At 36.4% G+C, this 27,350-nt stretch overlaps 1 long non-coding RNA gene and 1 pseudogene across 2 annotated transcripts; both read right to left on the bottom strand.

Moving 5' to 3' along the window:
- Positions 1-2,193: 2,193 nt before the first annotated feature.
- LOC105421099 (2-alkenal reductase (NADP(+)-dependent)-like) lies at positions 2,194-5,012 on the bottom strand (annotated as a pseudogene).
- A 20,135-nt stretch (positions 5,013-25,147) lies between these two features.
- Positions 25,148-26,477, bottom strand: LOC148781678 (uncharacterized). Of its 2 annotated transcripts, none has more exons than XR_016056806.1 (2): positions 26,307-26,477; positions 25,148-25,712 (listed from the first exon to the last, which is right to left on the bottom strand). It is a non-coding gene; the product is annotated as an uncharacterized LOC148781678 (long non-coding RNA). The 2 variants fall into 2 exon arrangements; XR_016056805.1 differs by having other exon boundaries at positions 25,148-25,708.
- Between the last annotated feature and the right edge of the window lie 873 nt (positions 26,478-27,350).

The raw sequence follows: 27,350 nt of genomic DNA, 5'->3' as shown, positions 1-27,350 counted from the left end.
AGGGTTAGTTTTTTTTTGTCTCGTTGGATGGATGGGTGTTTTAGAGAGAAAAGGACTATGTTTAAGGGCTTGAAAGAGATCATGAAAAACCTTTATATTCTACATGCTTGCATGGTGTTTTTTTATTAGTGGAAGAAAACTTTCATGCCCTATGGATGTATGCAATTTGCCGAACCATATAAATCTTAGCATCTCTCTTTTAATTTTCTATGCCATATAATGTCTATTATCTTCCCAAACCTTAGTTTTTATCCTTTATAATTGGTATTAGAGCCTTAGAGTTTAATATCCTTACTGGACACGAGGTTGTGGCAAATCGCAGATCTTTGAAGATGGCTGGAGGAAGTTCAATCAACTATGAAATTCCAAAATTTCAAAGTTCTCAACTTGAAAATTAAATATGCATGCGATGTTGGTGAAAGATGATTGTATAGTGGCTTTAAATGGCAGAAAAAATAAACTTACAAAGATGGATGATGAGGAATTTGATGAGAAGAATGATTTGGCAATGACATATTTTTTTGGCACCTGATGAGTCTATTTTATTCAATGTCTCATCAGAAACTATTGTGAAAGATTTATAGGACAGGCTGAAAAATACTTATGAAGGTAAGTTTTTTCCTAATAAAATTTTTCTTCGTCAAAATTTTTTAAAACTCAAGATGAGCTGTGGTGCATCTTTGCAATGGCACTTAAGTGAGCTTTATGCCTAATTAGCAAGTTGATGTCACTAGATAGAAAAATTGATGATGAAGATAAAGTTGCTATATTATTTTGTTTTATGCCAGAATCATAGGATGAATTGATTATCAATTTCACTAGTGCGAAATTGCTTGAATTTGATTTCATTGTTTCAACACTTCTAACAAAGGAGTCTAGGTGAAAATCTGATCAAGGCTCCTCTGAGAATATGTTTGTAGCATGAGAAGATCAATTAAAAGAACTATAGAAAGAGATAAATCAAAATCCAAATCAAGTGGCCGCAAGAAAGTGAAGTGTTGGAGCTGTGAAAAATTAGGCCATGTGAAGAAAAATTGTAAGACACAAAAAGGAAACCAAAAAGCCCCTAATCTGGCTCTAATGAGAAGCCTAGTTCAAGTCAGTCTTAAAAAAATCTAGTAGAAGAAACTGAATTTTCTGAAGATAGAGAAGTTTTGTCTGTGGATGGAGAGAAAATTTTGCAGTATTGGCTACTTGATTCAGGTGTATCATTTCACATGACTCTACTTAGGGACTCGTTCTATAAGTATCAACAATGTGATAGAGGTATTGTTTATATAGGAAATAATGACTTATGTAAAATAGTGGGAGTTGGAGATGTAACAATCAAGATGTTCAATAGAGTCACATGCACAATTCTGAGTATCAAACATGTTACAAGTCTCAAAAGGAGTATCTTGTCTTTGGGAAAAATTGTTGAGCAAGGTTTCAAATTTACAAGTAAAAATAGATATTTGAAAATTCAAATGGAGCACTAATGGTTGCAAAAAGAGAGTTAGCAAGTAATTTGTACTGCTTTGTTGAAGAAACATATTTGAGAGAGCTTGATATTGCAGTAATAGACTTCATCATGACATTGCATGTGCATTTGAGTCAAATGAGCGAGCATAGAATACTCCTTTCAACTCTAAACAAGTGCTAAGCATCTATATGATATGCTATAATTTGAGTTTAATACATTTTACTATAACACCAATAACCATTCAGCAAATCATGGTTATATTGTCCTTCCTGAAACAATTTATTGATAGAAAAGATCTCAAAGTGAAGAAAAATAACACAATAGAAGACTGAAATTTTGATCTTGATGGCAATATGGCAACATTGGATTATAGCCTGAAATTGGGTAGAAAGCCACAATCAAAGTATTACCTCCAAATTAGAAAATGAAAATTTAGGAAAATTTCAAGTCCTAGTTTAAAAACAATTCATAGACATAAGACTGATTGGTCTAAACGAAGTCCATGTGAAGAAAATTTGGAATTATACCAACTTTTAGGCCAAATTCAAACTTTAACTCAAAAACAAAAAACATGGCCTGACCTCTAAGCCAGAACACATAGAAGCCCATATACTAGGCCTTTAACACATGGTAACGCAACCTACGCATGGACAATATCAATGTACCAAGCCTTTACATGAACACATGGTATCCACTGTCTTTTTGCTATGTAATAACAGTAACCACATGCATTATTCACGACCAATGATGACTACTTGTTTGCCGACATTCAGGCCAGTGAAGAGTCCAATGAGAGCCGAGGGAGCGTTCTTGAAACCTTCTACAATATCTTCAACATAAACTATCTTCCCTTCCTTGATGCGCTTAATAATGGTCTGTAGGAATTGTGGGTACAGGTGCCAATGATCAAATACCAAGAACCCTTTCATTTCAATTTGCTTCGATACAAGGAAAACGAGGTTGCGTACACTTTCTGGCTTGTCTTTGTTGTATCGAGAGATCAATCCACAAAACGAGATTCAGTCATGGTCGCTCATGTTTAAAAGCACATCATCAAGCATGGCTCCACCGAAATTCTCAAAGTAGATGTCGACGCCTTCAGGAAAGTACTTGTCAATGGGATTTGATTTTTTTTTTGCTTCTAGTGCAGAGAGAGAGAGAGAGAGAGAGAGAGATTATTTGATTCTCATCAGGGCCGATATCTAATTCTCAAGGTTATAGTTTCAAATATGATGCTTATCAATAAAAAGTAAAGCTCATCATTCTACCTTGATACAGACAGGGAAAGGATAGTAGTTGAGTTTCAGAAAAAAATTGTATTGGCTTTTTTAGGGTTGGAGCCTTTTGTGGATGAGTTTACTTTTTAATTTTGTCAAGCACTTCATTTTCTTCTTCTTTTTCATAAGTAGTTTGGCTTAGGGGGTCGGAAAGGCCTCACATTGAGAGAGGAAATAAAGGAAGCCATTTTCAGCATGGACACATAAAAGCTCCAATGGCAAAAATCCATCCTCTGTCCTAGTGATTTTGGGGTGCCATTTCAAGGCTTAGGTAGGTATTTTTTTTAGTATCTTACCATCAAATTTAAAATGGTACTTGAAGTTAATGCAATATATACATAATCATTCAAACAAAAAAAAAAAGCGTTAATGCAATGTATGTTTTATTCTCTTTAGCACTTCAGTCATACAAATTGTTATTTATGCAGAAAACTTTTCCAAAACTTACTCTATAGTCAGGGAGACTTTGAATGGCATGGTGCTACTCATTAGAAGGTTGCAGCCATTTTAGAGATTACATGGTATTAAGAGAGTGGTTTTATAAAATATGAATCCCTACTTTTCCAATAAATACAACTCTAATCAGGATCATTTTGGGGTATTTTGTCATTTGGCAATGGCAAAATCAGTGTTCCAGGAGTCAGCCGATCCACTAAGCCTCGCCATATGGGTAAGGCAAATTTTGCTTAAGTTGTGCACCTTGCAAGTATTGTTTATATGTATTAACATGTCCCTATTAAGCCACAAGCGAAAAAATGGCTTCTTAGTAGCGCACCCGCTTGCTTCCATTGTGATTGGTGTTCCACCCCCCACCCCCAAAACAAACACAACATTCATTTATTTTTTTATAAAACTCAAATATAAAGGTAGATTGAAAAAGTTCAATGAGGAGACTCAAAAATAAAGGTCGATTGAAAAAGTTCAATGAGAAGGATCAAACCTAAGACTGAGTGCAAGGGGAATACAAAGAGTACCAAACCTAATACAGCATTTTATGTTTGACGTAAAAATGGAAAGGTTATATATTATATATTATTATATATGTCATTATTTTTATTTTTTTAACTCGAGATGGGCTCAGGCGAGTTATTCGGACTCGCTCTAGTAACCTGCCTAACCAATGGACGAGTACATTGGCCGAGTTGATTTGTATAGGCTATGTTCCCCATACATTTCATGTTGTATAGGCTATGTTCCCCATACACTTCATTCTTGTTGAAGTATCACATGCCAACAAATGTCAATACTTGGGCACCGTATTGACATTTCCAGTCAGAAACAGGGATCTTAAAAAGAAATGTATAGATCACAAGGGTGGAGTTTGCACTCAAGATGTCCTATGCCAAGTTTGTGTAGACGGTTGCCACACCAACCACATCCAAGTGTGATAAATATGTATATATACATTAAAATTTTATTAGTTATTATAAAATAATATCCATGTGGACATGTCTAGCTATATTTACTTTTCAGGAAGAAGCACTGGACACTTTGACATGCATTAGATTCGGACGATTGAGTCAAGGTAACATTGGGGCTGATGTAGATTTAACTGTATAGAAGAACTGCTATTGACATAATAAATGTGACTGACCCATACAAATCACTCCCATACAATGAGATAATGTTTCATTTGCCATTGGAAACCCACACAAATCACTCCCATGCAATGAGATAATGTTTCATTTGCCATTGGAAAATGAGAAACACACACTGCCCCAAAAGTGACGTAGTGAGGGGAAAGAGTATTCAAAATTGTTTAGACACAACTAAATAATTAGAAATGCATCTACAAAATAACCTAGTCAATTGATAAGCCTAGGTTGCTAACTTAGAATGGTTTACATTTCATGCCTAAAGACAGGGCTTTGCGCATTATATAATATGAGGTCAATTGTGAAAAAGTTGGCGTACCTTTTCAATGCAACAGCCAAGTCATGCTCCTTTTTATAATTGAAAGCTTCATCAAACCCAAACTTGTACTTCAATAGATCAACCTAGGAAGGCCACAGGTCTTGTGTAAGTTAATTCTCACTCCCATTTAAGATTAACAGTAAAATTATGCCTTTCTTAAATGGTAGAGAAGATAAAACTTAATAGCAGCTTACCTTTTCTTTGGAATTAGTACTACCAACAGCATAGCAGCCTATTGATTTAGCGAATTGGCCAACAAGTTGGCCGACTGCTCCTGATACTGCTGAGACATTTACACATTCTCCGTTCTTAAGGGAACAAATCTCAAAAAATCCTACAAATGCTGATATCCTAGGCATACCTAAAGACAAAGAAATATCTTTAATATTCTTGTCTCCAAACAAGAAGATGCTCAATTACCCAAAAATAATATGGAAATGACTCTCTCTCTATCACACACAAACATTAAGAGAACAAAAACACGACAAAGGATCAAAACAAGCCAACGTGACAGACAAACAAAGAGAACTCCGCACACAAAGAGGCCTTAGCAACACCCCATCTACTGAGGTTGAGGTTGTTGACCTCAGAATTTGCACCTATAAGAGATATGTCATAGTCATATGACTTATACCATTCACAAATCTAGTTTCTCATGGCCTCATATTATCCACAACCATCATTAAATATAAAACATGATAACAAATTTTGAGAAAATTAATTTACAAGCATCAATCAATTCACCAGACACATAGACACTTTTCCAGAACAATAGATAATAAAAAGTATGCATTTTATAGTCCTATTTAATGAGCTGCTACGTCTCTTGTATTAAAAGAAGATGACATAAAATTTCCCTGAAGTTGAGAATTCAAGTCGAATGCTTACTGCTAAAAAACTTTCTGACATTTATCTATATCAAATGCCTTAATACAACAAATGTTTTTTTATAAAAATGGTGCATCTTTAATAACCTATGTTTCTTTCAAGGAAGTTCTAAATGAACTTAAACTTTTAATATTATTTTGACGGTTCTATAGACATTAGTGGTCAGGCCTGGATCTACCTCACCCGGGCTCCCTCAGGGACTCGGGTGTGATTGATCCTCTCTTGAACAACCGCCCAGCCTCACGAGCTCGTATTCGACTCGTGTGCCACGTGTGGATAGGTATGTCCAACTATGAGAGGATTTTAAAGCGATGAAGAAGCAGAATCGAGCACCGACCTCACCGCGGTTTGAATTCGTGGGATAAGCCCATGTTATTTCCCTCTTAGATCAATGAATGAAAGCCCTCCGGCTGTCCAGCAAAGTGGTTTGATTTCGGTCTCCCTCTCTAAACTCAACACCTCACCTGAACTCTCACTTGAAAACTGCTAATGAAATTCAAATATAATATACTCCTCTTTAATGGGCTTTATGGGTGAATGGTTCTAGTTTTGGGGGTAGAGTGATTCAAGAAGTAAGAAAGAGAGGAAAGAGAGAAGAGAATAAGAATGGGTGAATGAAACCTTGGTTTACAAGTAGAGAGAAGAAGAAGATGAATAAGACAAAGTAAAAAGAAGTGAAGAGATGACCCAAAGAAAATTGGGCAGCCTCTGGGCGTAACCTCACCTAAGAGGTATTACTGGAGATATGGAAAAGTACCAAGCTTGAAGCCTTGGTACCCGAAGGGTTTGAAAAGTGAAGTTATAGGACTGAGCTTATAACTTTGTCACTAAACCAAAGAGCCCCTTCAAAGTGATCAAGGGTGAAAAGAAAGTTAAAGAAAGAGAGAGAGATGAAAGCCTCTCATAACTCGAAGACTGTGTGGCTCGGTGGTTAGAGTAGTGAAAGGAACATAACTCTAAAGAAAGAAACTCAGGATGACCCCAACCGGAGTAACCGAGTGTAAGAGAATCAATGTCTCTTATGTGACTTCATTGTATAAGCTGATGGTTAGAGTAGCAATCCAAGAGTTAGAATCCTAAGGCACTATATCAAGACGACCCCAAATCGAGTGCTCAAGAAGTAAAAGAAATAGCAAGTAAAGAAAGAAAGAAAAGAATGATGAAATAAGGAGCAAAGTAAAGTGGATAAGAAATTGAAGTATGATTTAGAGGGAGAAATGAGTGTTTAAGGTGAGAGAAAGTGGGATGAATGGAGTCAAAGGATGATGGACCCGCCTATGGTGCGGGTCCAGACTCTAAGGGGAGATGAGCAAGTAGAGGAGGTAAGAGAATGGAGAACGGATGAGGCTAGTATGAGAATATGGAGGAGATAGAGTATTGTTGTAATGACCCTAAAACTTTGAATATACATATATATATATATATATATATATATATATATATATATATATATATATATATATATATATATATAATAATAATAATAATAATAATAATAATAATAATAATAATCATAATAATAACGATAATAGTGATTATAATAATCATAATAATAATAAAATACTAATAAATAAATAAATAAATCTATATAAAATAATAAATGATGGTCCGTTGGATTATAAAACACCATAGGACCATCATTCTCATTTACACGTTTTTGTATCAAAAGATTTATAAATTAAAGAAAAATATAAAATGAGGTGGCAATCATTAGAATGAGATGTCTCATGATAGCATAAGGTGGCAATGATTAGAATGAAGTGTCCCATAATGGCATAAGGTAACTCTTATTTAAATCAGAAAAATGACACATGGATGCCATGTGTTAAATATAGATTGAATCCTATACCTATAAATATCACATTGGCCCATAAACTAAACCATCAATTGGTGACCCTCTCTCCTCTCAAATGGGAAATTCTCTCTCTTCTACATAAGTTCTCTTCCCTCTCTCATTTCAATTATTTTATATCTCCCATCATACTCTGATTATGATATTATAATTTTAATTATTCTCATTTCAATTATTCTCTCTCCCATTATCCTCTCATGATGATATTATAAATTTAATTATTCTCATTTTAATTATTCTCTCTCTCCCTCATCATTCTCTCATGATGATATTATAATTTTAATTATTCTCATTTCATCATACTCTCATGATATATTATAATTTTAATTATTTTCATTTCAATTATTCTCTCTCGCTCATCATACTCTCATGATGATACTATAATATTAATAATAGTATCATTATCATACTCTCATAATGATATAATGATTTTAATAATTTTCTCATCATCATCCTATCATAATGATATTATGATTTTAATAATACTCTCATTCTCATCCTCTCATAATGATACTCATAATTTTCTCATTCTCTCTCATTTCAATTTAGTTCTCTCTCCCCCTCAACATATTCTCATGGATACTATTCTGTCACAATGGTATTATGATAATACTCTCATCTCTCATAATGATATTTTATACTATGATAATCTTATCGTTCTCATGTATTATTATCTCATAATTATATTATGATAATATTCTCATTTTAATGATATTATTATTTTAATAATTCTATAATATTTCTCTCTCTTGCTTATGAACATATGTTCATACTCCTCCCCATATAAGATTATTCCGTCTCTTGTCTCATACTTTTAACTGAACGCCAGTAATCTCGGTCGTACTCTGACAACAATAGCCATATACCCATCTCGTGACATATAAAAGTAAGTGACCTCATTCTTTTGAAAAATAGTCCACTATTGATAAAATTGTGATATTTCGTCCATCATTTTTATATTGAACTCATTTTCCTATAATATTAGTTATTTAAAAACTGCTATTTTTGTATTTCCATCTATCAATCTGAAGTTTAAATATTGTAAGTGCTATGTGCAAGTGACCCTATTTTCTTGTAAATAAAATTTGTATTTCTGCAATATTTTCATTTGTGGATATTAGACACTATAAGTTTTACGTATTCCTGTAAAATGATTGTTTGTATTTCAGTAAACATGTGATATTTCCATTTATTGTTAAGGATATTAGATAGTTAAAAATTCAGTATTTAACTCTGGATTCCATAAAAGTTCTTATAAAGAAACTGTTTATCATGTTATATTTCAAATATGACTCTCAGAACTACTACATTTATGAAATTACTACCCAAATTGTTTGACTGATTACTATAGAAATATCAGTGAAAGTGCTTGCTATAAATTGCTCCAAGTGAATTCATGTTAAAGATTTCAAGGATATTTTGAATATATGACATTATTGTTTCCTGATGTTTAAGAGTTTCAGAGATACTTTAAGTATACAAGTTGACTCATTCGGTACGCTGTTGAGGTATCAGTGGACCTATCTGGTACGATGGTAGAGATTAAGTGGACTCATCTGGTATGCCGGTGAGGTATAAGTGAACCTATCCGGTACACCAGTAGAGATTAAGTAGACTCATCTGGTACACTAGTGAGGTATGAGTGGACCTGCAGGGATTAAGTGGACCCATCCAAGACGCTGGTGGGGTATATAGGTGAGCTACCTGGGACGTCAGTAGGGTACTTTTTACAATCTTTTGAATTCTGTATTTTGGTTATGGATTTACATATATTTCCTTATACTGTTTCAATATACATTAAAATTTTCTGAATTATGTTAAATTGTGTGTTCCTGAATTTGAAACTATCCTTCATGCATGCTTTCCTCATATTAGAAAATATTACATTTTTCAAACCATGAGTTTTTATGGATTATGATGGTCACTTACTGAGTAGTCAAACTCATTAAACTGTTGTGAATTCTTTTTCAGAATAGTTGCAACCTTATTATTCGTATGTACAGCACGAATAGCTTGGAAGAAGTTTGTAGTCATGGTTAAATTTACCTTTGTAGGTTTTGTTTAAATTCACCATTGTAACTTTTATCTTATCAAAAGGATATATATATCTAGACTTTCATGTTAATATAAGTTGTGAGTAGACTTTGTACAAATTTGAAAATTTTAAAGAAATATCAGTTTTAATGCAATATATAGAAAAAATTTCTAAATTCTTTCTATATATAGTATAATAATAATCTGTCACACCTCAGGAATATTAGTAAACTTGAGGTGTGACAATTGTATAGAGCTTGGGGTGGATAGGGGCGATGAGAGGGTAGGGTGGATAGGGTAGATAAGGGCGTGTGAGGGTAGAGTGGATAAGAGTGCATGAGGATAGGGCGGATAGGCGAGATGAGAGGGTAGGGCTGATAGGAGAGACAAGAGCGTAGGGAGGATAGGGGAGATGAGAGGATTAGGGGCGGATGGAGGAGACGAGAAGATAGGGCTGATAGGGGAGACCAAAAGATAGGGCAGATAGGGGAGATAAGAGGGGAGACGGGATAGAGGAGATGAGAGGATTAGGGGTGGATGGAGGAGACGATAAGATAGGGCGAATATGGGAGATGAGAGGGTTATGAGAGATATGAGAGACGAGAGGGCATGACAGATAGGAGAGATGAGAGGATTAGGGGTGGATGGAAGAGACGAGAAGATAGGGCGGATAGGGGAGATAAGAGGGTTATGGGAGGATGGAGAGAGAACGAGAGAGAGCAGGAGAAGAGAGCAAAAAGAAACAGAGAAAGAGAGGAAGAGAAGTTGGGCCCGTCCTAGGTGAGGGGGTCCGTGACTTCTTGGATGAGAAAGAAAGAGAGTGAACGAAGAGAGAGAGAGAGAGAGAGAGAGAGAGAGAGAAAGAAAGAGGTTGAGAGGGCTCGAACCTGCCTTGGGTCAGAGAGAGAGAAAGAGAGAGGGGGAGGGAGAGAGAGAAAGAAAGAGGAGAGAGAAAGGGAGGGAAGAGAGAGAAAAAAAGAGAGGAGAGAGAATGAGGACAAGAAGAGAAAGGGAGTAAGAAGAGAGAGGGAGAGAGATAGAGAGAGGAGAGAGAGTGGACCTAGAGAAGACTTGAGCCTAGGTGCCCCTTCATTGGGCCCTTTGCATGCACATGTAAGAGAGAGGTCGGGTCAAGACTAGGGCCTAAAGCTTAGGTTTACAGTTTAAGTATGTTATGTTGAGGTGTGGTGTATTGGAGCTAATGTGTATGGTATACGGCAAGGTGTAAGATAGTTAAGGTCTAGGATAGGCTAGGGTATATGATATACTATAGTGTTTGGTGTGGGCTATGGTGTAGGTAAGCCAAGGTGGGGTGTAGGGTGTATGGAGTAACATTAGAAGCTAAGGATTCTAAGGTGTATGGAAGCCAGTAGCTCTAGGGATTATGGGATTGGGAGTTGAGAATCTTAGACGAGTTAGAACTTTGGGGTTCTATGAAGTGTAGGGTTCTATGAAGTGTAGGGTTCTATGGGTATTTTCTATCTCTAAAAATGTTTCTCTCTCCTTTCATCTTGAATCTTGAACTTGAAATCAAAGTAAAAGAACAAGCTAAGACTTCAAGAATTTCACTCTAAATGCTCACGTATTCAAAAGTCTAAGAAAGAGAATTACAAATGACTTGGATTCTTTATATAGAGCAACCACTAAAACAGGGTGGAATGCCAAAAAACATCCAAAATTGTCAAAAAATACACATTTTATGAATTAAAATATTAATCCCTTTTTAGATTAAATGACTAAAATACCCATAGCACTTTTCAACAAATGACAAAACTCTCCCTCCATGAGGGGCCTCTTGCAATTGCTAGGCCTCGGGAGCTTTTTTAGAAGCTTACGGTGGTAATTTGGGTGATTAATTGTCATAGAATTGATTTTGATAGCCTTTGATCGTCTTGAAAAGAAGAACCCAAAATCCGGCCAAGCCCATAAACTTTGTGATTCTTCTTTATAAAATATAATTTTTCATATTCCGACTCCATCTTCTCTCTATAAATTCTCTTGCTTTGGGACACTCCATGATGCGTGCCACATGTCAAAACGAGCGGGTTGTCGAGATCAAGCTTGTGTCCGAATTTGAGCTTAATTGGACTCAAAACGAGCGATTTATGAGCATTTGAAATCATTCCGAAAGGACAAAACACAATTTCCATTTATGGAAACTGGTTCACCGATGCTACACCGCAATAATGTAAAACACACACTTTTATGGTAAGTTAGGCCCATAATGATTTCGGAGGGTCTGATTGAGTGAAAATTTGATACTTGGGGGTTTCGATGTTCTGAATCCAATGGCGGTAGTCTTATATGGTTTTGACACCCAGAAAATAGGGCTACAATTATAGGGTCCATTTTTAGCATGAAAGGAACAGGATTTGAAAACCAAGTTTCATCCTGATCATATAAAAACTTGTGAGAACGCGACAAAACTTTATGGGTGTCTTTAAGATATATAAAAAAAACCCTCTCATGCAATTTGGGGCCATTCTGAAACTTTTTCAAAAGTTAAGCTTATTGCTAAAGTGTTCCTGTGGTCTGACGGTATCTTGGGTACTGGTGGGACCAGGTTTGTAAGGGCCCCACTTTTCCTGGTTTTAAGACACTTACGACAATGGGGATGAGTGAAGGATGCTTATGCCTAGCGCTAAGGAAGTAGGCTAGTGCCGCGTGCGTAAGGCTATCGCCACGAGTGAAACAGAGCTAGCGTCATGCGTAAAAGAGACTAACGCCGCGCATGAAACTGAGTATCGCCGTGCGTGAAGATGAATAACGTCGTGCGTGAATTTAAGGATTAACACCGCATGCGTAAGGGAGCATCGCCGTGAGAGTAAGAGGCAACACCGTCTGAGGCATCGCCACGAGTGAACTTGGGGCAGCACCATCTGTGCGTCGTCACGCATGCAAGAGGTAACGCTGCACGCGAACTGGACTAACGAAGAGGGTAAAGAGAAGTAACATCGTGCGTGGAACAGAGGTAGCATTGTGCGCTAAGAGAGCCCAGAGCCCAACGTCGTGCAAGAAGAGGGGAGCCAAAACTGTGCACAAAGAGATGCCGGTGTCGTGCATGTATCACTATGAGTGTTGTGACTAGACCACTAGGACTATTGGGAAATGATAGTCCAAGAGGGACTACCTCTTTTCCTGCCTTTTCCCTTTTTCTTTTCCCTCTTCTTTTTCTCTTCCTTCTTGTGCCACTTGCTGCCCTCCATATGACCCTTGGAGGTGGCTTGCTGCCACCTCACCTCCCCGTTCTCCTTACCCATATATCACCCATCTCTCCCAGCTCTCTCTCTCTCTACCCTACATTTTTTTCCCCCCCTTTGAACCCCTAGAGATTCCAGCCCTTTGTGTCCACAGTTGAGAGGATTGAAGAGTGAGTTGTGTGGAGGATTTGGGACCACCATTGGAGCACAAGGTAAGTAAATTATGTTATTATGTGTTCTTAGTGTGAAGGATGAATATGTATACAGGTTGTGAGCATAAATGAAGCATGAGTTTTGGCATGAGAGTATAGAAATTGTGAGAAGAGAATACGATTACTTGTATGCTTTGTACTATGCTTTCCAGAAAATTGGCCCTTTTTGTATCACAAGTTGGTCATTGTTATCACTCTTGTAGGCCCAAAAATTCTGTGGAATGATACTTATGTGAGTCTAGTTTATGATAGAAAAGGTCATGTTGTTATGTATTATAGATTAGAAGTATTGGAGTGTTCTTTGATGCATGCCATGGCTGTACTGTCATTTTCCAAGGAATCTGTATGTCTTTGTAACGAGATTTTGACTATGTAAATGATATCTGAATTTCCTAAAATCACCACCATTGGAAATATCTTTGAGTCTATTTTACGTTTGATGTTTTAGTTTGGCCGAGATTCTTAATAGTTTGGAAGCCATGCTTGGATTTGTGTATGTATGTCACTGTTAGCAAACTGTAAATAATTTTCAGGAATATTACTTTTGTTGTATTGAGAGTTTGACTAAGCAATTGAAGTCCAAATGATGCAAATCACCACTATTTGAAAGATTTCTAAGTCTACTTTAATGTTTATGACACATTGTGCTCTGATTCTTTATTTATATAAAGTTATACTTTGAAACATGTCAGTAGATCACTATGGACAATTTTGGTAAAAACATATGTTAAGGGTTTTGACCATCCAAATGATGTCTGTTTTCTTCCAAAATACTTCCATTTGAAATACTTTTGAGTAAGCTTGAGATCACATGTTTAGCACTTTTTGAAATTCTCAGTAATATGAGGGTTATATGATAAATTGTAATAATATGTCACTGTAGACAACCTTTATAAAACTCATAATTTATTCCTTTGTTGCCATGGATTTTGACTAACAAAAAGGGGTCCATTTTCTTTTAAAATATTGCCATTTAAATGTTTCAAGAGTAAGACTAAATTCATATGTTGAGCACTTTTCTGAATTTCTTTTTTATTGTGAGTTATGAAGTAAATTTTAAAGACATGTCACTGCCTTCACTGCACAGCAGATTTCAGATAAAATATCTCCATTCTTTTGAACTTTTGAGGAGTTAAAGGAGGTTCAACTATTTTCAAACCACCTCGATTTGAAAGATAAGTGTGTCTAGCGTAAAATTGGTTTTAGAACCATCTTCAAATTCCAAACGAATCAAAAGTTATGACCCTATTTATGATCAGACGTCACGGCTTGAAATTGCAGCTGTAACATTCTTTTTGTGATATGGACACCGTGATTATGTGAATCTGATACTACTATTCTGTGATATGGACACCGTTATTTTGTGAATCTGATATTGTTATTCTGTGATATGGACACTTTTATTCTATGAATTTGATATTATTAAAATGTGATGGTGATACTGGCATTCTGTGAGACTGCGATTGTCATTCCGTGATATTGATACTATCATTTTGTAATACTGATGCTGCTATTATGTGATATTAACACGACCAATATGTGACACTGATACTGTCTGATTCTGCTATATAAATACAGTGTTAACATCATGAATGCTACGCAATGGGTTCTCCATTAGTAGTGGACTTTCTGATTTTGTTATATGAATACTGATATCTGACTGCTACACAATGGGTCCTCCATTGGTAGTGAGTATTCTGACTCTGTTATGTGTAAAACTGAGTTATTGAGTTAGAAGAACTAGAGTCAGAGCTAGTGAGGATCAAATCATCATCATTTATTTCTCCAATTATCATTTCTTCATCAGAGTTAGAAGAACTATCAGAATCATCTCTTTTTATTAATAGAATATCAAATAATTGGTTTTTGATATCTGGGTCGATTTCGAGTGCATTGATTTTCTTTTTAACTCTGCATTTATTCTTATAATGACCTAACTTTCCGCAGTTATAGCAAACTGGTATCTTTCTTTTTGCCCTTTTCTTGAAAGAGTGATCTTATAAAGAAAATTTAGGAAAAGTATTTTTTCATTCATGCGAATGTTTTGATCTTGATTTTCGTAAAGTCTTATATTTTTCTTTGTGAGTGGGATTAGAAGTGGGTGAAGTATTATAACCAAATTGTTCACAAAAGTCTCCTAGTTCTTTCTTCGCTGTCATTCTCTGTTTTTCTAATTGTCTTCAAAGTTTCAGATCTGTGTATAAAGCAAGACCTTTAGCGCAAATTTCTGTTGATAATTCTCCATGGGCATAAAGGGGGTAGGGAATAATTCCACCGTGTTTATTTTTCAGTCGTGTTTTAACCTTTTCGGCAAAAAGATGGGGAAGTCCCGCTATAAATTTTTCCTTTCAATGATCAGCCTTACCATCTTCCCTAGATAATAATCTAGAGTAAAAAACATCTTTATATCATTTAAAGTGAGAGATAGTTGGACAACGTAAGTTTGAAAGCAGATCTAGCAGATAAGAGGGCCATACTTCCAACGAAGTGAAGGGTGATAGTGTAGATCAGTGTATTAACTGCATCTCCTTCGTCAACTATATTTTCTTGGACTTATCCAGGTCTGATTTCTGTTTTAATAAGCTATTGCTTAGTAGCATTTAGGATTTGTTCTTTTGCAGTTTCATCCATATGAAAATCTTACCATCCTCTAAGCCATTATGTAAAGCTGCATATGATAGCTTTGGCAATTTCATGATCTTTATTCCAACTTGCTTTACAAGGGATGGCATACATTGTCATGTGTTTCATAAGGTCAAGGATCTGATTTTTAGACATGCCATCTATATTCTAATCTACAATTGACCTTCTTGAATAGGACACAGAAGTAGTAATAAGATCTTCTTCTATTTGGAGATCAAGAGGAGTGGATCTAGGATCATACATTCTAGTTTGGACGACTGACCTAGTCTTTCTCCCATAATCTATTATGTTGAGATCTACTTAAAAGCATTTTCTATTTCAGATATTTCTTGGTTTGTATAATTTTGATCGTTTTGGAGGACTTATAGTTCAACGATCACTAATTTCCCCTAATCATCAATATTTAGTTTTGCAAGTCTCTTGACTAACTCATCAACCAATTCTTTATTATCTTCTTTTTTCTTGATTTCTTGCAGGCTAAATTTTAATGTATCTATACTTGGTGGTGGCTTAAATAAGACTGCCTCCTTAACCTTCTGTTCTTTATTTTCTTGCCGTATAGATTTCAAATTAGTCAAGACACTTTCAATTCTAGTGGTTTGTTTTCCTATAATTTGTAAGAAGAGATTTGTATAATTATTCTGTTCTATAATGTGTAGTATTTTTTTTAATTTAGCCATTTGATTTTCAGATTCTTTCGGCCCGAACTTAAAAAGGAAGCTTTTATTTTAAGTTTTTCTCCTCTTAATTGTAAACTTATTTCAGGGGGATGGATAGATTCTATTGTTTCACCTTTGATTGTGTGAAAGGTTTGAAAGGACTTTTGAGCCATATTTATTTTAAACTCTTTTCTAAGGATGTACTTAAGTCATTTGAAGAATTTCACATTTCTTCCATGTTGCATCATAAATTTATTAATTTTTTTATGAAAAACATCCCTTAATTCTTCTTTAAATTATTGGAAAAATTATTCCCTTATTTATCTATTTTCGTCAGAGAGGAAATCTTTTTTAATCCATTCTTTATCAATGAAAAACTCGTCTAGATTTTGGATTGTAAGAATCTCAAAGTCAAATTCAGATAGAGTTGGCTCTTTTGGTTTAGTTTGGGAAGAACTAGAAGTGTCAACTTTATATATTGGATGTTGGACTTGATTTGAAGCATTTCTAAGTTCTTCAAGGACTATTTTCTCATTATGGGCTTTCTCGTAATCAGATTGAGGAATAGAGATTGGAAACACTTAGCCTAGTTTTTCTAGATAAGGAAATTGTATTTTATCTCTCCATCCTGATATTCAATTATTTGTTCAGGTTCTCTATTTTTAGGAGTCTTAGTCTGAGTTTCAGACTCAATGGACCATCTTTCTAATAATTTAATCTATTTCCACGATACAGATTTTTGTATAACCAAATTAGATTTATCCATATTAGTCTGAAAGAAAATGATCTGACCCTTAGTATCCATTTGCCTAGCGTCAGGACATAGAGTGTTCATAACTTTATAACATATTCTATAAACAAAAGCCAAGTTTTGAGATCCAAGATCCAAGATCCATATCAAAACCTTGAGTTTTTAGATTCAAAGTTTTCATATATCAGTATCAGATAAGGCCACTGAAAAGTTTGGAAAGCAATTAAAATATCTAGAACCATTATAAAGAGTTGATTCGATGATTCCCAATAAAGAATCAGTGAACCTTCTATGTCTGTTATCCCTTAAGCAAAGCAAAACAAAGTTGTTCAACCCCGTCATGGTTAAAGGTTTAACAGCTATTTGGACAAGACCAATATGCGGATAGTTGAAATTTTTTTTTTTATATTATTCAACCATCTTTGAGGATAGGAGTTGGAAACTATCTTGAGTTTCCATGATAGAAATAGTTTTCTCAATACTTTTTAAGAAGAAGGTATGACCCCCTCCAAGGAGAGAGTTGAATGGGAGAAACAATCAAGGTAGTGTTAGAATCTCGAGGATTGTTCCAAGTGATGTGAGGGGCAATCAATGCCTATTCTGCCCTCACTATGGATTGGGAAATCATGCGGCGGCTGAATGCTTTAGAAAGACCAGGACTTGCTTTCGGTGCAACAATTTGGGCCATCAAATGAAAGACTGTTCCGTCAGGAGACCAGAGGACCGACCGAGGGCTCAAGGGCGGGTGTTGGCCCTGACCAACCAAGAGGCTAAGGTGTTAACCTTTGTGATTTGAGGTACGCCTTCTGTATGTGGAATCAAAGCAAAAGTTTTAATTCATCCTGGATCATCCCATTCATCTGTTTCACCACACTTTGCATGCCACTTGAATGTTAAACCTGTACAACTTGATTGGACTCTGGTAGTATGTACACCTATGGGAGAATCAATAGAAACTAATATAATGAATAAACAATGTGGGATTGTGATTGAAGGGCATTTGTTGCCTATAGATTTGATACGTTTAGATATTCAATACTTTGAATATTGATTGGTTGCTTACCCACCATGCTATAGTGAACTGTTTTGATAAGATTGTAACTTTTAGATGCCTGGGTCAACCTGAACTACATTTATGGGCATTAAGGATGTTTCTCCTTTACACATCATCTCAGCCCTTCAGGCCTCTCACTTGTTGGCCAAACGATGTGTGGGATACTTGGCCTATGCAGTAGAAAACGGGAATGTCCAATCCAAATTAGAAGAGCTACCGGTGATGAGACAATACCCATGGGTCTTCCCTGAAGAGTTAATTTCTCTGCCCCTGGTTAGAGAGATTGAATTTGAAATAGAGGTGGCCCCTGGTACTACTCTAATTTCTAAAGCGCCATATAGGATGCCCTAGCTAAGCTAAATGAATTGAAGAAGCAATTACAGAAATTGTTGGATAAGGGCCGACCCAGTGTGTCACCATGGGGCACACCGGTTTTATTGTGAAAAAGAAAGATGGGTCTTTGAGGCTATGTATTGACTATAGACAGTTGAATCAGATTACAATAAAGAATAAATACCCATTACCTAGAATTGATGATTTATTTGATCAACTGCAAAAGTATTTTCTAAAATGGGCACCATTTAATTGGGTGTTAAGAAAGATGATATCTCCAAGACTATGTTTACGACTCGTTATGGCCACTACGAGTTCTTAGTCATGCCTTTTAGGTAAACAAACGCCCTGGCTATCTTTATGGATCTGATGAACAGAGTTTTTAGACCCTATAAGGACGAATTTGTGGTGGTCTTTATGGATGATATTTTGGTGTATTATAGGAATCAAGAATAACATGAACGACATTTAAAAGTGGTCCTCCAGACACTAAGAACTGAGAAGTTGTATGTCAAGCTGAGTAAGGCTGAGTTTTGGATTCCAAGTGTAGCTTTTCTAGGGCACATTGTTTCCAAAGACGGGGTGGCTGTTGATCCTTGTAAGATTGAGGCTTTGCTTAAATGGGAAAGACCAATGAATGTATCTGAAGTCCGTAGTTTCATAGGAATTGAGGAATATTATAGGCATTTTATAGAGGGATTCTCGAGGTAACCCAAAAGGAAGTCAAGTTTGTGTTGTCTGATAATTGTGAGAGAAGTTTTCAGGAGCTAAAAAGAGATGAACGACAGCCTCGATATTGACCTTGCATGAGGGGAATAAAGATTTAGGGTTTTTACAGATGCCTCACACAAAGGGCTTGGGTGTGTATTGAGGGCTTGGGTGTGTATTGATGCAAAGGGGAAAGGTTATAACATATGCCTCCAGGCAGTTAAATCCATATGAACAGAACTATCCCACTCACGATTTGGAGTTGGCAGCTGTGGTTTTTGCCTTAAAAATTTGGAGACATTATTTGTATGGAACTCAATTAAAGGTGTTCACCGACCATAAGAACCTCAGGTACTTGTTTTCTCATAAAGAATTGAATATGAGACAAAGAAGATGGATGTACTTGCTTAATGATTATGATTGTAACATCAATTATGACCAGGGTAAGACCAATGTCGTGGCAAATGCTTAGGGTAGGAAGCCTGTGGTGTCAATGGCTCACATGACGGTCCGAGAGATGAAGTTGCTAGAAGATGTAGTAGAATGGCACCCAACTCTGCCCCTTGATAATGGAAAAGGAATAATATTATGTATAAGAATAGAAACCCATCTCTTTCAGCAAATCCGAGTAATGCAAAAGGAAAATCCTTGATTCATGAAATTTTTTGAGGAAATAAGATCGAAAGGTAAGGAGGATTTTATTCTGAGCAGTGATGATACGTTAAGGTTTAAAGGTCGATTTTTCATCCATGACAATGGAAAAATAAAAAAGGTTATTTTAGAGGAGGCATCACCCTTGTTATACAGTGCATCCAGGCAGCACGAAAATGTATCAAGATCTAAAAAGAGTCTTTTGGTGAAATAACATGAAGAGAGAAGTAGTATAATTTGTTTCCAAGTGCTTGACTTGTCAGCACGTGAAGGGTGAACATCGAAAACCTGCTGGAAAGTTACAGCCCTTATCTGAGCCAGAAGGGAAGTGGGAGCATCTAATTATGGGTTTCGTGTATGGCCTGCGGAGATCAAGTTTGGGACATGATAGTATTTGTGTTATTATAGACTGATTCACTAAAGCTGCTCATTTCTTGTCCGTCCATACTACTTACACCATGGATAAATACTAAGACTGCATGAGGTGCCTATTAGTACTGTGTCCGACAGAGATTCTAGATTTACTTCGAGGTTTTGGAACAGCCTGCTATGGTCACTTAACTAAACGAAGTTTATTTTCAGTAAAGCCACCGCCATTTGAAATATTTTTGAATGGGCTAAAATTTGCATGAAGAAACTATTTTGAAATTCATTTTAGTTTGAAAGTTATACTTCATTTTATGAGGGTATGTCACTGGGGGCAGTGTTGACTAAATTCAAAACTATCACCTTGCTTATTACAAATCTTTGAACCATCAAATGGAATCGAAATACTTTTAAATTTTATTTCTTAGAAAGATACATCTTGCCATAAACTTTGTATTTGAAACCATCACATGTTGCCTCACGGTTTGAAAGTTATAGTGATATGAAGCACGCTACGTTGCTGTCCACTGTACACAGCAGGGTGTCGCTAGTTAACCCTCACCTCTTTGAACCTTTAAGATGTCAAACGGGGTCCAATTATCTTCAAACCAATCCCATTTGAAGGATAGGTGTGTTTAACACATAATTTTCTTTGAAACCATCTTCAAACTCTAATTGGTTCAAAGGTTACAACCTTAATGGTAAGCACATGTCATTGTCCTTGATGGCAGGAATTTAAGCGGTAAGGTTTGATTGAAATAATGATACTGTCATTGTGATAGTGTTAAATGTGATATGTGAATGGATACCTACTGTGTGAATGATGGTATCATGCTATCTATGTGATATATGAATGCATACCTACTGTGGGAATTATGGTATCATGCTATCTATGTGATATGTGAATGGATACCTACTATTTGAATGATGGTATCATGCTATCATGCTATCATGCTATCTATGTGATATGTGAATGGATACCTACTATGTGAATCATGGTACCATGCTGTTTATCTGGTATGTGACTGATCACCTACTGTGTGAATGATGTTGCTGGCAGCTGCGATCTTCCCCTGACTCTCCATGATAGGACGAGAGTTAGGATGTGAGTAATTGGGTGGGTCGCAGCCCCCCAGATTTATATGGGCACTATACATTGGGTCACCCAATGGTGGTGTAACGCTCTCTCGCAAGAAGGGCAAAAGGAGAGGGTCATGTCTTGCAAGGTCACTGCCTATCAAAAACCCCAAAGCACGTTGGGATGTGTGTATGTGCGTGTGTGTGTGAGGGCATATGAAGTGGGACATCCACTTGTCATTGTCCTCCCTCTTGAATGAGGGTAGAGGTTCCAAGCAACAAAATTGGCTTAACCTGTGCGATGGGACTTCTACTTTGGGAGTAGAGCCTTACTAGTTTTGTAGCTATGATCTGTTGTCCTTACTGTTCTACTTTAAGCGAGGTGATTATGGTTTATGTATTGTTTATTGAATTGCTTTTATCATGTTACAATTTGAGTATTGAAAAGCTTGTTAAGAGACTTCACTTGATGCCTTGTGAATACATGTACATAGCATATTAATGTCACTATTATACTGGTAGAAATGCAGCGGTGTAGATCTTCTTACTGAGCTTTTAGCTCATTTCGTCCTAATTTCATAACGATAGTGTGAAGTGTGGTGGCATATGTGTTGAGGTGGGTGGCAGTTTGGGAGTTGAAGCCCCAAATTAAGAAGCTCGAAAAGCCGTCTTCTAAAGACTTTCACAATATGTTTTGGTGGTTTCAGCAACATGATATATACCCTATTTTGTGTATCTTAAGCCAACAGTGCCTTGAATGAATTGTAAGGACTTTTGATACTTAATCGTTGTTCTTTTGGATGGATATTTGTCTGTTGTATGGGTTTATTCTAATTTTCTTTCATGGTTTGCTCTTGATTCCGTGTTTTCATGCTTTGAGCCACTCCCACCTGAGTGATGTCTGCGACCTCGGGTCACAATCACATGCTTCGTCGCCCTCCGGCAGGGGTTAGGGGGCGAGGTCATGACAGCATCATTATCAGTTTTTGTTTCTCGACCCTTGTTGGGGTAAGTCAAGATTACCCACAAGGGTCTGCTGCTTGGGACCAAGTCCACCTGAGGCCGGGATATTCGCATTGTCCTAGCCTTTGAAGTTCGTGGCTTGGAATCTTGTCCTGCGATTATTGTCTTCATAGCACACGGAACCACCATGGTTCCTACCTGGAGAGATATCACTATTAAAGCCATTGTTATTGCTGATGACCTGTGATTAACGCAAGGGTTTGCTCGTTAGGGTGAATAAAAAATACATGAGAGTAACTGTGGAAAAGATCGTGATTCAGGCCATATCCTAGAGAGAGAATTGACTTCCTAGATTCAACCATAGATGAAAGGTCAAGTGCTCCCCAGTGGAATCGCAAGAGATTTGGACGTCCCAAATGTGAATGCTTAAAAGGGAATGTACAAACAAACATTAGACTACAAATAGAAAACCAAAGGGCATCACATTCGAGGTCAAATTCGCCTGTACATTCTATATAAAAAACACATGCCTTATATTATACTGGGCATTGAATAGTTCCAGAAGTTTAATCCCCTGATAGAATTTACATCTACTAAAAAAAAGAAAAATAAGCCGAACATCATTAATTTTGGCCTTGAAACCTATATATTTGTTTATAAGGGAAAAAGTATGCAAACATATCAAGACGGAAAAGATAACATCAAGAGTATATCGGCTCATATACTTGTGGGTGTATACAGGGATATTATCCTTCAAATCTAGTCTTCCAAACATAACAAGCCCAAGTGAATCGTAGGAAATGATTATCTCTTTCTTTGTGTCTTGAATATCTCACTCTATTTTCCACTCTTAATTCTTATTGAGGCAAAAAAAACCCTGCAATAACACTTATATCTACTAAACTGTGTCTATAAAAAATGTGCGACCCCTCTTCAATCGAGAGATCCCCCTTTTACGTTGTTAAGTTATGGTTTTTCAAAAGATAACCATGTATTTCCCATCTTTGAATCTTCACCCTCCATCTTCATCTTGAAGTTATCCTTTCATTTGAATCACATAATTTGTAGGGCGTAATCTTTATCTTCATAACGTTGTTTACTTCATGTGTTTATCCTTTGACGCTGTTAATCTAATTGTTGCTTGTCTTGAATTTCAAACACTTGAACCTCATGATCTTGCCGAAGAAAAATCAAGGATTCATCAATTGTTCAAGTCAATCCAAACTGCCGCCTGATGAGTATGATGGGTTAAACCATCCCCAGTAACTATGTCGAAACTAAAAAGGATATCATTATTATTTACGTGCAGTCTCTAAAGGGTCGAGGCTCTAAACAATCAGAGTGAAGAGCACCTTTAAATAGTGTCGTTTAATGTGGTTTCAATACTGGAAATCATAGTGAGAGCCTTAGAATATGTTTCCATATTTAGTGATAAAAGTTGTAGCTTCAGAAATAGTGTAGATCCAGCAAATTTATGAAAATTTGAAAATCTTGAAAATTGACAGTCTGAAAATCCGTTACAAGATGCACTATTTTCAATACTTGAAATCCATTTGTTTTCCCACGTCCATGCATCTTGATGTCGAGATAATCAATTTGATGATATTTGGGCAACACAACAACCTCTTCTAGTAAAAGTTTGGAGGTGGGCTCTAATTTGATTTTTAGATCCTTGACTCTATATAAACATTTTCCTCATTGTTTTGTTTTCCTTATGTTCCCTTTAAATCCCCAAATTGGAAATTGGAAGTGCAACGCTTTGGCGTCGATTCAAATTTTAAAAAATTGTGAATTGGAGTAGCATTCGACTATTTTGGTTCTTTTATCAGAATTGGTGAATTGTTAATTCATTATACATAAATACATATTACGGCGGTGATCTAATGCAACAATTGTATCATAGTATAATGGAACCACACTTTCAGAAAATCATGTTTGTAGTATTTGTATGACCCAAAATTTTGCATACATACTCTCTTCATCTCAATAATCAATCCCCAAAAAAAAAAAAGCAAAAAAGTTAGATTTGAACCCTAGATTTGGTTAAAATTAGTCATCTAAAATAACGAATCTAGACCATTCATTTGGTGAATTTCAAGATCTTAGCATTTACAAAATCAAATTTATTTTTTTCTTTTTTAATGTTGTTCTTTTAGTGTTAATAAAGCTATCTAAAAAGAAAACTCCTTCAAAGGCTTAGATATGAGCATTTTATCAAAATGGACGGCCTATGTTAATTGGGCTAAAAAATACTTTTGAGGTTGCATTTTCAATTTGTCTTTTTTTGGTGATTGTTCATTAGAATGAAAAGAGTGCATATTTTAAATTTTGGATCAAAAAAATGGCCCTCACATGATTTTGAAGATTGTTGCATTATATTACTATACAACTATTGCATTAAATCATTGCGTTACATGTTATCCTTGGGAGCCATCTTGGTTGGTGATTCCTCCCACCGACATCGATACTTGAACCCAATGTTTTCAAAATGCCTTGGGCCTTGGACTCAGCCTTGCTCCAAGGGAAATAACTCGCTGGAGTCCTAATGCAGTAGGTTGAGTCCTGTATAGGTTAAAAGTAGTCTAGAAAAAAGGTAACTAATTTGTTTAAAATAAGTGAAAGAAAAGCACAAATAAATAAATAAAGTACTAGAAACTATGCAATGACTACAAAAGTAAAAGTATATACAAACGAAGGTTTATTGAAACTTTTGATCTATATTTTAAAACATTTAAAAAAAATAAAAAAGGAGACATTTAAAAAAAGGATTGTATACGACGATACCATTCACCTTTGGTAAAAGAATGTCACAATTACATAAAACCATCCGATGTGAAATCTAAAAGCTTGGGTGTTTGATAAAACTTCTTTTGAACCTTGAGTTTGGTCAATATAATAAATGCGGCCACCAAACTTCACATTTAATGGTCAGGATTAATTGTGACCACCTTGTTCCAAAAGTCTATACCACAAAAATCAAATAAATTTTTTTTCTTATGTTCCATTAGTAGCTTCGTTCGCTCCACAAAGAAAACAAGGTTAAGACTGATGTAGTTGCGTCGTAAGGTCCATGTGAGAGAGAGAAAGTGAAAGAGAAAGGTGGTTAAGACAACAGACAGTATAGTTAATAGCACCATGGAACTAAGGCCACATAACGTGATTGTTTCCTTCGTTACAACTAGTAGAGACAGACACACGGTTGCATTCAGCAACGATGGGCTCACTTAAGACTCCCTTTTCTGGTTCTTTTATTCTCAAATACCATTCTTTAAGACCTTAAATCATACATAGATAGGTAGACCTCCTGATTTATTTAATAAAGGTGGTGATATTTTCTTAGGGTTCTTCGATGACGACGGCCTCATTAGCGTGGGAGCAGCAGCTCTTGCAGTGGCCGTGATCCATGTGGCAGCATCCATGTTTGCAGTGTCCGTGGCCTTGTTCTGCCTGTGTGTTTGCAACATCGTGATCGTCAATGGCGAACTTGGCCTCATTAGGGGGGGAGCAGCAGCGCCTGCACTCATGGTGATACATGTAGCAGCACCCGTGCTTGCAGTGCCCGTGGGCCCCCTAAGCTTCGGGCTCCAGTACTACTTCTAGTTCGTGCAGCCGTGTGGGCTCTTCTTGCAGCAACCGTATTTGCGTCCACCCCCATGAGCTTGCTCTGCCTTATACAGCAAAACAACAACAGGTACAAAACTAAATTACCATTATCACAACTACCGACCTAGTAATTAATTACTAATGACACGGGGCAGCATACTATTTTGAACCATGAGAGATGGGTTGAACTGATCACCCACTAGCTTCTAGCCTGCTCGAAACTGATTGTTAGGCTTGCCATTTTCCAAAGTTTTTATACATAAGATAACATAAAATAAGGAAACTCGCTCGGTGGTCTAGCACTTTTACTAGTACTGGTAAAAAGGCTGCTAGGAGATTTTTAAAACACTGGTAAAACATGATGCATGTCCAACACTCAAAACAATAGGTTGCATATCACCTCAACTTCTTGAGCTTTTCAGCTCAAATCTATCATCAACATCAACATAGCGTCAATTGGAACTGGTCATGTGTTTCAAAATGAGGCGACATGAAACAATTTTGTAGTAGTAGTAGTAGGCGATTCAGAAAATAGTAGCGAAGTGGTAGGGGTAAGAGAATAATAGATGTCCCAGCAAATAGTAATTCTGATTTCCACATTGGTAGTTGTTGCAGGAGCAGAAATTGTAGCAGTAAGTGATTAGGGTAAGACATGATACCTTGAATCTGTTCTTTCGCGTCGATCTGCTCTTTGCAGTCGGCTGTATAAACAAGTACGGTGGCTACAAGGAGCGATTGGGTGATAAAGAGGAATGCCTTTGCTGCCACCTTCTTCTCTCTCAGTCAGTCGGTAGGATACACTGCCCTTCTCACTCAAGAAAGAAATGGAAGCTTGTTTGTAGAGTGAGTGAGGAGGGGTGTTTATAGGTGGTTACTACTTAGTAGTGGCTGTCAACTTCACATGAAAGGCAAATTTTTCAAAGCATATCCTCTTTCCACAGTGGATAAACATATATTCAACCATTACCTTCATCACTCCCTGCCTTCCTTTCTTGACCTCTTCTCACAGTACAACCACCACCTGTGCCTTGAAGCCTCTGGTAAAAACGTAATTCGCCATTTTAGTCTTCTTGTTTGGCTATTTAGGATGGCAATCTTCTTTTTTCAAAGAGGTACAATTGAATAAAGCAGCCTAACAGCACTAAATTCTCGCTCACATCATTCATTTGTTTTCAGAGTAGAAGTAATTTCACATATCCACTAAGCACTATCAACAATTAATTATCCATCCCAGTCATGGACACTGAATTCTCGCTCCCAACCACATGTCGAATTAGTTGGACCAGATTTAAAAAAAATGGAACAAAAAATAAATATAATAGTTTAGCAATATAATATGTATTAAAAACTTGCTCAACATCATTTAGTTTGTCAAACTGCTAAAATCTGACTGGTCCACCACCCAATGCTATTAAACATTGGATTTTAATTTGATTTTTCCTAAACTTAGTTTTTACCTTGATAGATATGGCTTTAAGAACTTAGGATCAAATAAACATCATCATCAATATTGTAAAATCGATCATAATGTAAATAAAGATTGTATAAAAGAATTTTAATCTATAAATACCACCAAGTATTTTGCCACAAGCTCAAATCTACATTGTGGTCTATCGGAGTGTAGATAACCCCCAAAAATTATGGAAAAGGGAATTCCTATAAACCTCAAATCTTAGTCCTAAAGAAAACAATAACCCTAGTAA

The sequence above is a fragment of the Amborella trichopoda genome, chromosome 6 (assembly GCF_054954075.1).
Source record: "Amborella trichopoda isolate Santa Cruz 75 chromosome 6, AtrichopodaSantaCruz75HAP2 v2.0, whole genome shotgun sequence".
NCBI classification, from domain to species: Eukaryota; Viridiplantae; Streptophyta; class Magnoliopsida; order Amborellales; family Amborellaceae; genus Amborella; species Amborella trichopoda.
Note: the sequence above shows the minus strand (reverse complement) of the source record. Positions and strands in the feature narration are given on the sequence as shown.